We start from the raw sequence: 15631 nt of genomic DNA on the forward strand, positions 1-15631 counted from the left end.
CTCTTATTCCTTCGATCATTAACTTTAACTCATGGTGAATCACCCTCATCCTGACGATTACATACTTTTCTATTTCTATTGCTACGAGTCTTTAGGGTTTCCTCATACCCAACTCCCTTATCATACCTCAAACTCTATTGCCTTTATATTCATTTCCACTTCAGTTTCTTTTTATTTTCCTTTCTCTTACCATTATTTCACGAACCAACACCACATAAACATTGATTTCAAACATCCCGTCATTCTGGATTCGTGTCCTCAGAACGAATCTTGACAACTTTTACAACTTAGATTCATAATTCATCATACTCGTCTGCCTTTGTTCTGGCTCTAAAGCTTTTACACTATCTCCATAACCTTGGGAAGTACTTTCCTGAAAACAATTGACTGAACTTAAATCAGTTTATCTCTTGCTCCGTGCCTTCCTTGGCCTATCACCAGCGGGTGGTCTCTCTCTTAGGAGGGTAAGTGACAAAAATAGTCTTTTGTGGTTCGTCAATCATTTAGAATCTCAATTGATTCCTCTATTTCCTTTAGCCAGACCCTTGCCTCGGCTGGGCCAGCTTGTTCCTTGGAACTCTGAGAGCTTAGCGACTTAAAGGTCCTGAAAGAATTTCTCACTGCACTGTCTCCTCAAGGTGGTGGTTGGGGATAATAGTCTAAGTTCTTTTTAGACAGGTCCATGAATTGCCCCATAGGAGTACCGTCCTGGTTCTCCCTATCTTGCTCGACTTCTGTTTTCTCAGTATGAAATGTTTTCTCATCCTCCCCATAATCGGGGTCATCCTACATATTTTAAATTCTCATTTTCCACTTCATTATGTTATGGGTTCCTTCTATCTTGATGGCGACCTCCCTGACTATCACGTTCAGGGTTTGCTCTAAATCTTATTCCTCAAACTAGCTTTCATCTAAGATTTCATCTTTAAGCTCTTGAACGTTTGGAACTCAAATTCTGTAGGAACACCTCATTATTCCCTTATCATTTTTCTCGGTATTAATCTTTTATCTAATGGTTGGCTCTCTACCTTCATTCATCACTTTTTCTGGCACAATATGTTCTTTTCCGATAATTCGGACTGTATTGCAATCTCAAACCTCTTTTCGGTACCGGCTCCAGTTACCTTCACTTCTATTTCCATTTTCTCAAAATCTCTTGTAAACTCTCTCAAAAACATTATGATCTTGAGTCTCTCCTTTTTACTAAGGGCATCGGCCACCACATTGGCTTTCCCCGAATGATAAAGAATCTCATAATCGTAATCCTTGATTAGCTCTAACCACCTCATTTGGCGCATGTTGAGCTCTTTCTGCGTGAAAATGTACTAGAGCACTTATGGCTTGTGTAAATCTCGCACTTTTCTCCATACAAGTAGTGCCTCAAATCTTTAGGGCAAAATTATTGCCATGAGCCCAAGCTCATGGGTGGGGATATCGAATTTTATATTCCCTTAATTGTCTTGACGCGTACGCGATTACCTTGTTGTGCTGTATAAGAAGCACCCTAATTCCTTATGCGGAGCGTCAATACAAATCACAAAATCTCCTTTTTCCATCCGACAATGCCAACATAGGGGCCGTCACCAACCTTTGCTTCAGTTGTTAAAAGCTTTTCTCGTATTTCTCTGTCCATTCAAACTTCTCAATCTTACGAGTAAGCCGCGTTAAAGGGGCTACTATCTTTACAAACTTGAATGAACCTCCGGTAGTGACCGGCCAATCCTACCTCTGGTAGTTTCCCTAACCATGGTCATCAATTCCTCAATGGTCCTTTATTCATTCTTGTTAGCATCTTCCACGAGATCCTCCTCAGCAACAATCCCATCTAGGACAACATCCTCAACCATTACATCCTCAATATGAACATCATCCGGTCCTGCGTTAGGACGCTCTATCGAATCCACAATCCGATCTCCAATTAGTAATAAAACATCATCGTGCTGTCACTTCTCAACCTCAGGGTTCCGAGTCCCGCTACCATATACGATAATGAACTACGCTACTATCACGATATTTATAAGGGTTCCCATAAGGGTTTTAACTATCAGTCTCAGAGATGAAATTGGAATAAGTACAAGTCCTTGAATCCACAATTAAAAGTTATTACAACCCAAAATGATTACTTGATAAATTTACAGTTAATTGCCATTATCTGCCACAAGTTATAATTATACATAATTGATTCTCAAAAGTAGAATGCCTGATCTACCAATAGATCTACCTCTGCAGCTATATCAGCTACAACTTTAACGGGAAGACGCGGGACGCTTCCCACGCTTGCGCTGGGTCTGCTGGAGTCTGGCCATCTTTCCTAACTGTTGTTGTGTGATGAAGAAATAAAGCAAGAGTGAGCCTTACAGCTCGCAAGATAATATATAGTGATAACAATAATACAAGTATCTAAATGGATACTTAATAGAATCTTTTATCATGTGTAAGATAATTACTTACTAGATATAAGTAAAAACAAGGGATGAAGTTACCAAATACTTCACTATACTTATATCAATTATAAAGTTACTTGAACTACCACTGTTCAAAGTATAACGAGCTTTCAACAGTACATCACATAGATGAGACTACAAGACAGATTTGAATAAATTAAATCTTTGAAGTAGTATTAAAGGAAATGAAGTTATGATATACTTCATTAAGTTCCGATATATATATCCACATATACATCTTCCTTATACAGTCCCTGATAACCTCTGTCATGTAAAGTATGAACAGAGTTTGTAACATCCAATGAATTTTTGGAAGGGAAAAAGAATTTTTAAGGCGATTCCTTCGCGAGTGTCTTACCAACTGCCTAACACTCTTACCATAATTTTTTCATTCATTAATTAACCCTTTTTAGTCTTTAACCTATGTTTCAAAGTAAGGCGAGGGGAAATGTTTTGTTCGCGAAACGCCGTTACTTAAAACGGTCATTTCTCCTAAACCGTGCATCGGAATCAAACGAACTACATATCAAAACGAAGCTCGTAACATGAACTATCTAAACATGGCAATGGTCATAATCTATTAGGGGGTTCTCATGTCCTAATGTTATGAACAAAAGCAGTCTAAAGTAAATCAGACATTACGACGGCTATGTTTACGCGATTTCCCAAATTTAAACCAACTCAAAACAACCACAATTCAACCCCAATTCACAACCCAATCAAAACTAGGGTTTGGAGATTGTATACCTTCCTTGAAGTGGTGCGAGTAGCTAGGAAGCCTTAGGAAGCCTTGAGGAGTCTTAGGAAAGCTTGGATCTTAAAGAAAAAACAAGAAAATCAAGTTAAAATTCTTGAAGTCACTATTCATTGTCTTCTTCATTGATTTCTTGGAGAAGATAGAGAATGAATTGGTGGCTTCAACTCATAATATAGCCATAACTATGCATAAGGAATACTAGGGAATTATCTTACCAATTTAGGAAGCCTTGATCTTGAGTTTTGAATTTCTTCTTCCTTTGCAATAGTAAAAGCCGAGAGCAATGAAGAAATAATGCCTTGGTTTTTTTTTTTGTTTTGATGAAGAGTGAATTATTTGGCTTGGTTGGTTGTAGTTTTGTTTTTGTTTTGGTAAATTACCTATTTGCCCTTGATTTTTTGTGGTTAATAATCCACCACATTTCCTTCCTTCCCACGTCATGCTTATGTCATGCTATGATGTCATCTTTCCCTCCTTGTCATCTTCTCATTGGTTGGGTGACATCATCCCCACTAATCTCTTTGATTAACTTCCTAATTGTTTGCCTAATGACCGCTGATCTGTTATACGGTTCGCTTAACTTTCGTTTTCGTTTATCGTTTGAGAGATCATATCCGGGATCTTATTACTTGGGTTCCCTTAACCTTTCTCAATACATTATATTCCTTTTATGATCCTCTCTTATAATCCTTTAATTTAAATCCTTTTTATCCTGTTACCTTATACTCAATTCTTTCCGTATCTAGTGGATTTCCGGGAAAAATCAAAGTGTTCGGAATTGGATTCTGACGATCTTTACATACACTTATATACCATATAGAGTCCTAATAAAATCTCAGAATATCCATAACAGAACCCCTATATAGTGTGGCATGAAAAGTTTTCTCATTCAGCATAATCTGTAAAATCACTATTCATAATGGTTTCAAAAATTTCCAAAAATTGGGGTTATTACATTACCTGACAGCCATTCTTTGAAATTGCCATATTGTTCCTTTGTGAAGATTGAAACCATCTCATTATTGGAAATCCAGTATTGTTTATGATTCTGTTTATTGCTTTACATTATTGATTCTGTTATTGTGATATAATTGGATTATTTTATAAAATTGTGGACCAGATTCGTGGTCAGACCAGATTGGTGGTCAAGTTACGCCAATGTGTGCCTTGGATCCAGTAATTAGAGCAGAGATGTGTGCCTTGCTCGGGGTTAGTGCGTGACTGATCAACAACCTAACCTTGGTTTTTAAAATGAAAATATAATATCCAATGCTAAATCATTAATAGTTATTCACTTGATACCTTAACTCTTTTTACTTGATGATCATTATTCTCAATCTTGTCAATGTGACTTGCTGAGCTAGTTAGCTCATTTGTGCGATGTTGTTTATGTTCTTTTCCAGTTAAGAAGGAACCTGTTGGTAGCGAGGATCCCCAATCCAGTGCGAGAGCTAGGGGTCCAGGTTGATTGAGTTAAGCTAGCTGATAGCTTTTGGGATAGTTTATGTTTGTAATGATGTTTAATATTCAGTTGTAAGTTTGAATAGTTGGGATTTAGGCGTTTGTAATATAAGTGTGTGTGTGTGGTTTGTGTAGATACTTTAATCTGTTGCGATCCGTGGTAGTTGATAAGTAGGGTCATTGTATATTATTATTATCTTTATCATTGTTATAAGCAGGTTATAAATAAGGTGTGTGTGTGTGTGTACCCCAAACTTCTGACCCGGATTTGGAGGGCAACACAACAGGAAGTAACTAAAACATGGAAATCATCTAGATATGTTCATGCTCAAATTACTAAAGTTCAAGGCATAGAATCCTTTTGTGATGCAGCCTGGAAAAAGAGCAAAGAGAAGCTTGATTCTAATCTGGTTGAAGGACTCTTTATAGATGTGGACTCGACGGATGATGAAAATCATTTGTCGGATAATCAAAAGGAGCATCCGTCGAGAGACAAGGAGCCACATCTGTCGGCTGTGAGTAAACCAGTTAGCAAAGCTAAGTTAGTTAAATTGAATGAGAAATATGGATCAGTTTCTAAAAACTTTATTCCAGGAGAATCAAGTCAAGTTAGGAAAGAAAAGAAAATTAATGTTGGTCATATGTCTATCAAGCAATGGAATAACAGACTGGAAAAGATTGAGGTTAAAATAGAAGCTAAAAGGAAAAACAATAGAAATGGGAAGGTAGGGATTAATAAACATAACAACTACACACCTGATAAATATTCACCAAGAAAAATCTGTGTTAAGTGTGGAGTGTTAATCATTTGTCTGTTAATTGCAAGATTATTATGCCTACTCCCATGTCTGCACCTTCTTCTTTTTCCAACATGACTGCCATGTCTGTAATTCCTATGAATGCTATACCTGCTCAGAATATGAATGCACAATTTGCTAATGTACCATTTGCACCTAATCCTTATTATGGTACATTAAGTATGCCTCAAATGCCATTTAGCATACCTTACTGGAATAACATGTTTGCAAATAGCGTGCCTTTTCTTGTAAACCAAAATGTGCATGATAATTCTATTTCAATGACTAGTTTCAAAGGTTCAAATGACTAAGGATGAATCTGAGATCCCTAAATCAAATGAGGTCAAACCTAAGAAAACAAAGAAAAAGGCTAACAAGGCAGGACCCAAGGAAACTTGGGTACCAAAATCAACTTGATTTGGTTTTGATGTGTGCAGGGAAACATAAAGAATCTTTGGTATCTAGAAAGTGGTTGCTCAAGGCACACGACTAAAGATTCTACCCTGCGCACTGAGTTCAAGGAAAGAGCTGTCCCAAGTATCACTTTTGGAGATGACAACAAGGGTTATACTGTAGGATATGGCTTGATTTCAAAGGATAATGTCATCATTGAACATGTTGCCTTAGTGAATGGACTCAAGCATAATTTGTTCAGTATTAGCCAGCTTTGTGATAATAGTAACTCAGTCACTTTCAATTTAGAAGCCTGTGTTGTGACCAATAAAAAGAGCAACAAAGTGGTTCTCACTGGAGTGTGAAAAGGAATGTGTACCTAGCTGATTTTAACTCATCAAATGCAGACTCAGTAACTTGTCTCTCAGTAAATCAAGTAAAGATGAAAGTTGGCTATGGCACAAGAAGCTGTCCCATTTAAACTTCAATACCATGAATGAGCTAATCATGAAAGAGTTGGTCAGAGGTATTCCTCAAGTGGAGTTTACTAAGGATGGATTGTGTGATGCCTGCCAGAAAGGAAAGCAGATAAAGCTTCATTAAGAAAGAAGCTTGATTCAACAATTGAAGAACCTTTGCAACTGTTGATAAGTGGATTTTATATCCACTTGGAATGTTTTATTACAGGCTTAAATTGGTGTATTGGACTCAAGTTGTTGGTATTTTGATATGTTTTTGTGTTATTGCATTTAAGGTATCAGTTAAATGAAGAAATGAGCTTTTAAAGGAAATATGATGAAAAGTGATCAGATTTGGAACCCAAGTCCATTTTCAAGTTGTAGAGAATCTCGTTAACTTCGCGTGGGCAGTTGAATCGCCTAATTCTGACGAGTAGAACTCAAGTTATGGGAAAAATAAGATTCATCAGGATTTTCCAGAAAGGCTGCAGGCGCCCGCCTGCTGGTGTCAGGCGCCCGACTGCTAGGAGGCGCCCGCCTACTGGTGCTAGGAGGCCACGTGCTGATGCGCGGCTGACTTTGCTAATTTCGTTGAAAAAGCCTTTTTTGAGTGGAATTTGACGATTTTAAGCGTCCAGGTCCAATATGGGCTTATATATACTTAAAAAAGGGTTTTCATCATCCGGGAAGATTGGGATACCAAGACGAAGACCTAGAAGCACAAAACAACTCCGAAAAGAAGATCGTATTTTCAACTTGTGATTCTTTGAATTAGTTGTAACTTTGGATGCTCGTTTTCGTTCTTGTTGAACCTAGATCTCGTTTATTCGTACTCTAATTCTTATTCAGTTTATTAAGACCTTGTTTATACCATGCTTTCATTGGAACCCATGGTGACGATGAGTTCGATTCTAAACTAATCATTGTCATGGGATTCTAGCGGATTTATTTATGGATTTCAATATTTAATTTGTTTCAATATCTTGGTGTGTGGTGATTGTATGATATCCTAGTATTGGTTGTGCTTATTCGTCTTATATGCGTAGCTAACATATAAGATAGCGTGTTAATCTCTATTGAATCGACAGTGAATATAGAGGTTTAGAACTTGCCATACTAGCATAGGTTCATGTATTTGTTATGCATGATTCGTAGGTAATTTTAACCATCTTACTTGCCCTATGTAATCACGATAGATAACTTGCGCATTAAACCGTTATGTTTTCAATTCTTATAGACATGTAAGGACTAGGCATAATTGGTGTCTATTCAACTTCTATCTCTTTTGTGGATGCTTGGTAGTAGGGTATTCGTACAACGAAAGTTGGCGTTTACTAGTTTCGTGTTATCTGATTAGTGTCATCGCCATTACATGCTAAGATTAAGAACAATAAGGCTATTGAATGAAGTATTTAATGAAGTGAGAACTCCATGTTTGTCATATATAGTAATTCAACCTCAATTCTCTTAGCTAATGTTATTTAGTATAATCTCTTAGTTAATTAAAAACCCAATTTGTTTTTTGTCTTAGCATTGAGAAATAACTATACATTGTTGCATAGGTGCATAAATTAAACTTAACCTAAACCAGTCTCTGTAGGAACGAATCTGATTTATATCTTATACTACTTATGAACGTGTATACTTGCGTGAATATTAACACGTGTTTTAGCCCTAACAACTGTTGCACATGGATTTGTTTGGACCAGTCAATGTGTTGTCCATCTCAAGGAAAAGATATTGCCAAGTAATTGTAGATGATTTCTCAAAGTTCTCTTGGACATATTTCCTAAAGTCTAAAGATGAAGCTAGTGAAATCGTCATCAATCACATAAGGCAAGTCAACAATCATCTTGACTTCAAAGTAAGAAGAATTAGGACTGACAATGGAGCTGAGTTCAAGAATTCTGTGATGAGATCATTTTGTGAAGAAAATGGGACTATGCATGAGTTTTCTGCAGCTAGAACTCCACAACAAAATGGAGTGGTGGAAAGGAAAAACAGATCTCTTATTGAAGCTGCAAGGACAATGCTAGAAGAATCAAAGTTACCAACATATTTTTTGGCTGAAGTTGTGAATACTGCATGCTCCACTCAGAATATTTCTTTGGTTAATCAAGCAAAATGCATGACTCCCTACCAATTTTTCAAGAATAGGAAGCCAACTCTAAATTTTTTACATGTCTTTGGCTGCAAATGCTATATCTTAAGGAATCAAACTGATCAACATGGAAAGTTTGATGCCAAAGCAGATGAAGGAATTTTTTTTGGATATGCTGTGGGAAAAGCATATAGAGTCTACAATCTAAGAACCAACATTGTTATGGAATCTGTACATGTTGTGTTTGATGATAAAAAGATTGAAGGACTGCAAGATGGAGATTTCCATGAAAGCCTCAAATTCGATAATATTGAGATGGTTAGTGATGACAGTGATGATGAAAGTGATCAAGAAACAGTGGCTAAGGACAATACAGAAAAATCTACACCTAATGAAGCACATAACTCAACATCCATCGAGTTACATAATACTTCATCCATCGGTAGACAATCAGCTTCAACCGTCGAGATACAAAGTGCATCATTCGTCGGAACAATAAGAGAAGCTGAGAGTCAAAACAGATCACTTACTGAAATAACCCTATCTTTAAGTCAAAGATCCACAAACTCAGGGGGAGTTTCTTATGATCAAAACTCAGTCACACATTAAGAAAACAATGAGGCCTCTTCATCTAGAGCTAATCTACTACAACAGAGAAAATGGACTAAAGATCACCCTTTTGAGCTCATTATTGTTGATGCATCTTCTAGAGTTCAAACAAGGAAAGCAACCCAAGAAGAATGTCTATATAGCAGCTTTCTTTCTAAGGAAGAACCAAAGAAGGTAGAAGAAGCTCTGTTGGATCCTGATTGGATTTTAGCTATGCAGGAAGAGCTAAACCAATTTGAAAGGAACAAAGTATGAAAGCTGGTACCCAAGCCTAAAGGAAAGAATCCAATTGACACCAAATAGGTATTCAGAAACAAGATGGATGAAAATGACATAGTTGTCAGAAACAAAGCTAGATTGGTTGGTAAGGGCTACTGTCAACAAGAAGGAATAGATTTTGATGAAACTTTTGCTCCTGTTGCAAGACTTGAAGCCATCAGAATTTTCTTAACCTATGCAGCTCATGCCAATTTCAAAGTCTATCAATTGGATGTCAAAAGTGCCATTCTGAATGGAGATTTGGAGGAGGAAGTCTATGCCATTCAACCTCCTGATTTTGAAGATCCAAATTTTCCAGAATATGTCTACTATCTTTTAAAAGCACTTTATGGATTGAAGCAAGCACCTAGAGCCTGGTATGATACTTTGTCAAAGTTTCTCTTAGAAAATTACTTCACAAGAGGTATTGTTGACAAAACTTTATTCTTTAGAAATGTTAATGGCTCTAGTATACTTGTTCAAATTTATGTAGATGATATTATATTTGGCTCTACAGATGAAAAACTTTGCAAAAACTTTACAAAATTGATGCAAAGTAAGTATGAAATGAGCATGATGGGAGAACTAACTTATTTTCTTGGATTACAAGTTAAGCAAGTTAGTGATGGAATATTCATTAGTCAAACCAAATATATTTATGATCTTTTAAAGAAGTTTGATCTAATGGATTGCACATCTGCAAAAACTCCCATGGCCACTGCAACTAAGCTTGAATTAACCACTAATGAAAAGGCTCTGGATATTTCAAGCTATATTGCATGGTTGGCTCACTTTTGTACTTAAAAGCTAGTAGGCCAGATATAATGTTTGCTAATTGTCTTTGTGCTAGATTTCAGGCTGATCCTAGATAATCTCACTTAGTAGCCATTAAGAGAATTTTCAGATATCTCAAGGGAACACCAAAATTTGGCATTTGGTACTCTAGAAATTCTGGTTTTGATCTAACTGGTTATTCAGATGCAGATTATGCGGGTTGTAAAATTGATAGAAAAAGTACAACATGAACCTGTCAATTTATAGGAAACAAGCTTGTATCCTGGTTCAGTAAAAAGAAAAATTCAGTTTCTACTTCTACAGCTGAAGCTGAATATATTACTGCTGGTAGTTGCTGTGCACATATTTTATGGATGAAAAACCAACTGTTGGACTATGGTCTACAAGTGGACAGAATTCCTATTTTCTGTGATAACACAAGTGCAATTGCCATCACTGAAAATCCAGTACAACATTCAAGAACAAAGCACATAGACATCAAATACCACTTCATTAGGGAACATGTGATGAATGGTACTGTGGAACTTCACTTTGTTCCAAGTGAAAAACAGCTTGCAGATATCTTTACCAAGCCACTTGATGAATCCACCAATTCTAAGTTGGTCTGATAATTTTTGCAAGTTTTATGCAGCCAGAAACTTAATTGATTTTTCTGTTTAGATGAAATTTTAGCTAAGTCAAAATTTACATCTCGACGGATGCTCATTACCCATCGAATTTGATCATCCGTCGAAATAGATTAGCTTGGTGAAAATCAATTACTTTTCTGGATCATTTTATTCCCGACGAATAACTGCTTTATCCTCATCCGTCGAATTGTTTAAATCTTAGCCGTTAAAGGTACTAAACATTATCCATCGGATATACTTACAGTCTGTATGTATGACACGACGGATAATTGACAGAATTTTGACAGTTTATTTTAATTTTAAAATGACTATTTTAGGCTATTTTGATTGGTTACTTTATTACTTTTGACAGTTTATTTCTGAGATGGTATAAAAGCTAAATTCATTTTCATTCTTTTCTTTTATCATACTCAAAGCAATTTCTCTAACTCTCTTCTTCTCTAAAGAAAATACTCTCGCTCTCTACAAATTTCCTCACCTTAACAGTGGCACCAGTAGTTAAAATCATGTCTCAATCTAGATTCATCTATGAGAAAAATAATTTCGTAGCTCTTGTGAACAAGGAGATTCCAGCTTCTGAAGATTTTCACAAAATGATGGATTTTGTGAAGGGATGCAAACTTAGTTATGCTATGTTGGAATCACCCACAATCTACTGTGAATTTGTGGAGGAGATATGGACAACTGCTGTGTACCAGTCTACTGACAAAACCATAACTTTTACTCTCAAAGGTAAGCAATACTGCATTAACAATGATGTAATTTAAGAATTCTTTAAGATTCCTGAGAACACTATTACTGAACCACACACAGATGCTAATTTAGTTACCATGCTTAATTCTATTGGCTATGCTCTTCCTACCACTAAGTTAAGTGAGATTTAGAAGGCTAGGTCTTAGGAAAGAGTGGAGTCATTTGTGTGATGTAGTTACCAAAGTGTTTTCTGGTAAGATAAGTAACTTTGATTCTGTCAACACTACCATGCTAAACATGCTTTCTATGCTAGTTACTGATAAGTACCATAATTTTAGTGACATGATCATGTTTGAGTTAGTTTACAAGTTAGGGGAAATTTAAAAGAGAACTAAAAATATCTATTATGCTAGATTCTTTATGATTCTTGCTAACCATTTTGTTGAGGATATTGTTGTTGAGAACCCGACCAACAAACTGGATTGTTGGGTTCAAGAAAGGAGAATGCTTGCAGATCTTAACAGAGCAAGTCATCATAATGAGGTGCCCCTTTTCTATTTTCCAATCATGGAGAGCCCTCAGGTAAGTAAGGTAAGCACCACTAATTCTACTATTCCAACCTCTCAAATTTCTTTGCCTTTGAGTGTGGCTATGACATCTGTGTCAATGACCAAACAGATGCCTACCCAAGTCACCAAAATAAAAATTTCAAAAACCAAATCAAAGAAAACCCCTCTGGTTTCTCTCAAAAGAATCCAGTTGAAAAATCAACCAAAACTATAGAGGGGAGTGTGAAGGGTGGTAAGGTAGGTGAGGGACATGGTGAATATCAAAGAAACCCCAATAATAAGGATGGAGAGGTAAGTGTACCTAAGCCTAGCCACACCACAGTTTCCCAACAAACTGTGGTGATTAATAAGGAAATCGGCTCACTTCTAGTTTCATCCTCCCAAAAGGATGTTACTATTGAAACAAGCTCCCAACCAGGAGCACATGCCAAGAGGGTAAGGGACACAAGCTCACCCCAAACTTATGCCAGAAAGAAGAGATCCAAAACCATTGAGGATGCACAGGAAACACACACAGTGCAAACTGAAGCTAAAGACTCAGTCACCGTACCATCTCAAATTCAGATTGATGTGGCTCAAATAAAAGTTGAGTCACATCCAAAATCTTTAATCATAGAAGCACCATAAAAACCAAACTCTCCCATAAATTCTCTGGATGTGGATATGATCAACACATCAATTCCTGATTCCCCTTCTTTAACTCTGTTGGGGAAGCCAAAATCTAGTGCAAGTGAGCATCATCTTTTGGATGATTTGTTGGCTCACTTTTCATTACTTTCAAGAACTATTGAGACATCTGTGCCCAAATTAACATCAATCTGCACAGAGTCTACAATAGTCTCTACTCCAAACTCATTCATTTCTTCTATTCCAGTGGATATTATTCATCCGTCGGTTAATGATTGTATCCCGACGAATGTGCCTAACAGCAGTCATCCGTCGGCTATCCTAACTACTACCCCGATGGATGTTCCTCATCCGTCGGTACTCACTATACACACTGAAATTTCAACAATTATTACTAGTATAGATGAGTTAGTATTTGTACAATCACTCTTAGGACTGAGGGAAGGGAGTGAATTGAGTGAGACGCTGAGTTGCTCTCAGGCAAAGGGAGAGGAAAGGAGTGAACAAATGTAGGTTATTTCTTCCATCCTGGAAAAAGAGAGTGAAAGGAGTTCTACCATAGTAGGTGAATGTGAGGGTGTGAGGGTGGTGAGCCAAGGGGAGCCCTTGATGCAAGAAAAGAGAGAAAATGAGAGAAAATCAGGTACACCTGAATGGGAAGAGCCCATTGTAAGGGAGTTAATGGATGTCAATGAGGCTGACAAGAGACAGCTAATTCAATAAGAATATCAAGTAATTTTAGACTCTGTTTCTTTTGAAGCTGAGGCATTTACTCACCCTGTGGAAGCTTATCAAGTTCTAGCTGAATAAGACAATGTGGCTGCAGAAAAGATGCTTAACTTGGTGCATACAACTGCTTCAATGCAAAGAGCAAGGGATTCTATCACAGCCATGCCACCTAAAGCTGGTGATGATGTTGACTATGAAAGTGGTGAGTCTGAAGAGTTCTTTGGAGATGAAGATGGTGATGAAGAAGAGTTCATGGACATAGGGGAGAAACAGGCCCTAGCTCCAGATCAAATATTCCACCTTGGGTGTTTTCTAAAGAGTGTGATGAGCAACATTTTAAGACAACTCTTTTTCACATCATTCAACAGACACACACTGCTCTTCAAGCCACTACCAATGCTAGCAACTAGAAGCTTTTACAAGCACCCCTCAACTCTCTACAACTACATCAAATACAAGCTCTTCAACACAATCAAGATGTCACTTCAATCAAAACTGAGATTGACCAAATCAAGAAGGATGTCTCTGAAAGATTGGATACAAGATTCCCAGATACAACAGTACTTGACATCAGCAGATAGTTGAGGAAGAATTATACTCTTGCAACTAAAGTGGATTCCCTAGACACAAGACTGAAAGCGGTAGAAGCTTCTCTCACAGCTATTCATCTACATCAAGCACAACAGACCCAGTTGGTACCAAAGCTGGTGGTTGCACAAACTTCCACCTCCACTCTACTTGATGATAACAAAAAGGGGGAGAAAGATTCAATCATCCCAGTTAGTCAAGAAGGGCAAACCGGTGAGGGGGGGGGGCATGTGATAAATGTTGAAATAAGTCAAGTAATAGTTCCGGAAATTACTTTGCCAAAGCCACCAGTATTGTACAGCATTGATCTGATCCAAATAGCAGCTGCTAAACTGAATTTAAACTCCAATCTCAAGATTCTTGATGTTGCAGCTGTTGAGAAGGAATTGGATGACAAGTGAAAGAAAATAGATGAAGAAATTCAGAAGAAATTTGGTCAGATACAGAAACCAGACAAGACTTTTCATCACCACTCTGAAGTCAAGCAAATCTCAGTGAATGAAATGAGTCTAGGTAGCTTAGAAAAAGGCCAAACTTCATGCATCAAATCTCCAAAAGCCAATCTGATTTTGAAACCTAAAAAGAACTATCCAAAATCATCAGACAAGAATCCCTTGGATCTCATGTTTGAGACTCTAAAACCAGATGAAAAAAAGCTGTTGGCAAGGTCCATAGCATTTTAAAAAGATCCATCTGATTAAGTACAAAAGAGGAGAATTGCCAAAATTTACAGGAATGGAAAAGAGATCTGTGTGGTGGCTGGACACCCTCAGTTTGCAGCAGCAAAAAGGGAAGAAAAAGAAAGAATTAAGCAAGAAAAGAGGCAAGCTGCTTTAGATGCTAAGAAGCTCAAATAGAAGAAAAAGCAAGCTGCTATAGTAGCCAAGCTTTAAGCTGTGAAAGCTGCAACTGAAATCTCTGAAAAACCACCTGTGATTACTGAAGCACAAGATCAACAAATACAAAATGAACCTCAACAGAAAAGGAAATTCAGATACAAGCTCCATTCTAAAAGAAAATTGAACTTCATTGATGAGGAATGGAAGACTACATTCCCAAACAGTCTACAAGTTCAACTCAAATATCCAAGCCCTCAGTGGTACATAAGGAATTCAAGGTGGATCCAACAAAGAATTTTCATGGTGAGCCTATAATTCACAAGGATGAGCCAATAGACTGGGAAAATTTGCCAATTCCTGAACTCAATTTACCTATCTTCAACAAGTAAAAGAAAACAAAGATAAGAGCAACCAAGAAGGTCAAGCATGTGACTCTCAGAACCAAAGCCTTAGCCAAAACTCAACCAACTATCAACAAGGGAGTTTTACTCAACATCTGTGAAATCAATGAATTTTCTGATATAAATCTCTACTTGGATGAATTGGAAGAGGTAAGAGGAATTGATGCTCACATACATCTTCTTGAAAGACTAGTGTTTAAGTACATGGGAGGGAAAGAGATCACATGGCCTCTTCACAGGATTCTTCAAGAAAGCCAGTCTGTACTGATAAAGGTCTTCTCATCCTTCAAGAAAAACTTTGGTTTTAATGTAACTGCAAGGAAATTGGTCTTAAAGAAGATAGAAGATCTAAGGAGCAATAAAGCCAAATATGCACTCCCAAAAACTCTATCAATTCCCTTCACAGGAAATAGAGTGCATTTGAGGCCTTATTGGCTGATGGAATTCATGGATAACAAGGGTGTTAGAAGATTCTTCAGCCTG

Source organism: Apium graveolens, chromosome 8, assembly GCF_009905375.1.
Source record: "Apium graveolens cultivar Ventura chromosome 8, ASM990537v1, whole genome shotgun sequence".
Lineage (NCBI taxonomy): Eukaryota > Viridiplantae > Streptophyta > Magnoliopsida > Apiales > Apiaceae > Apium > Apium graveolens.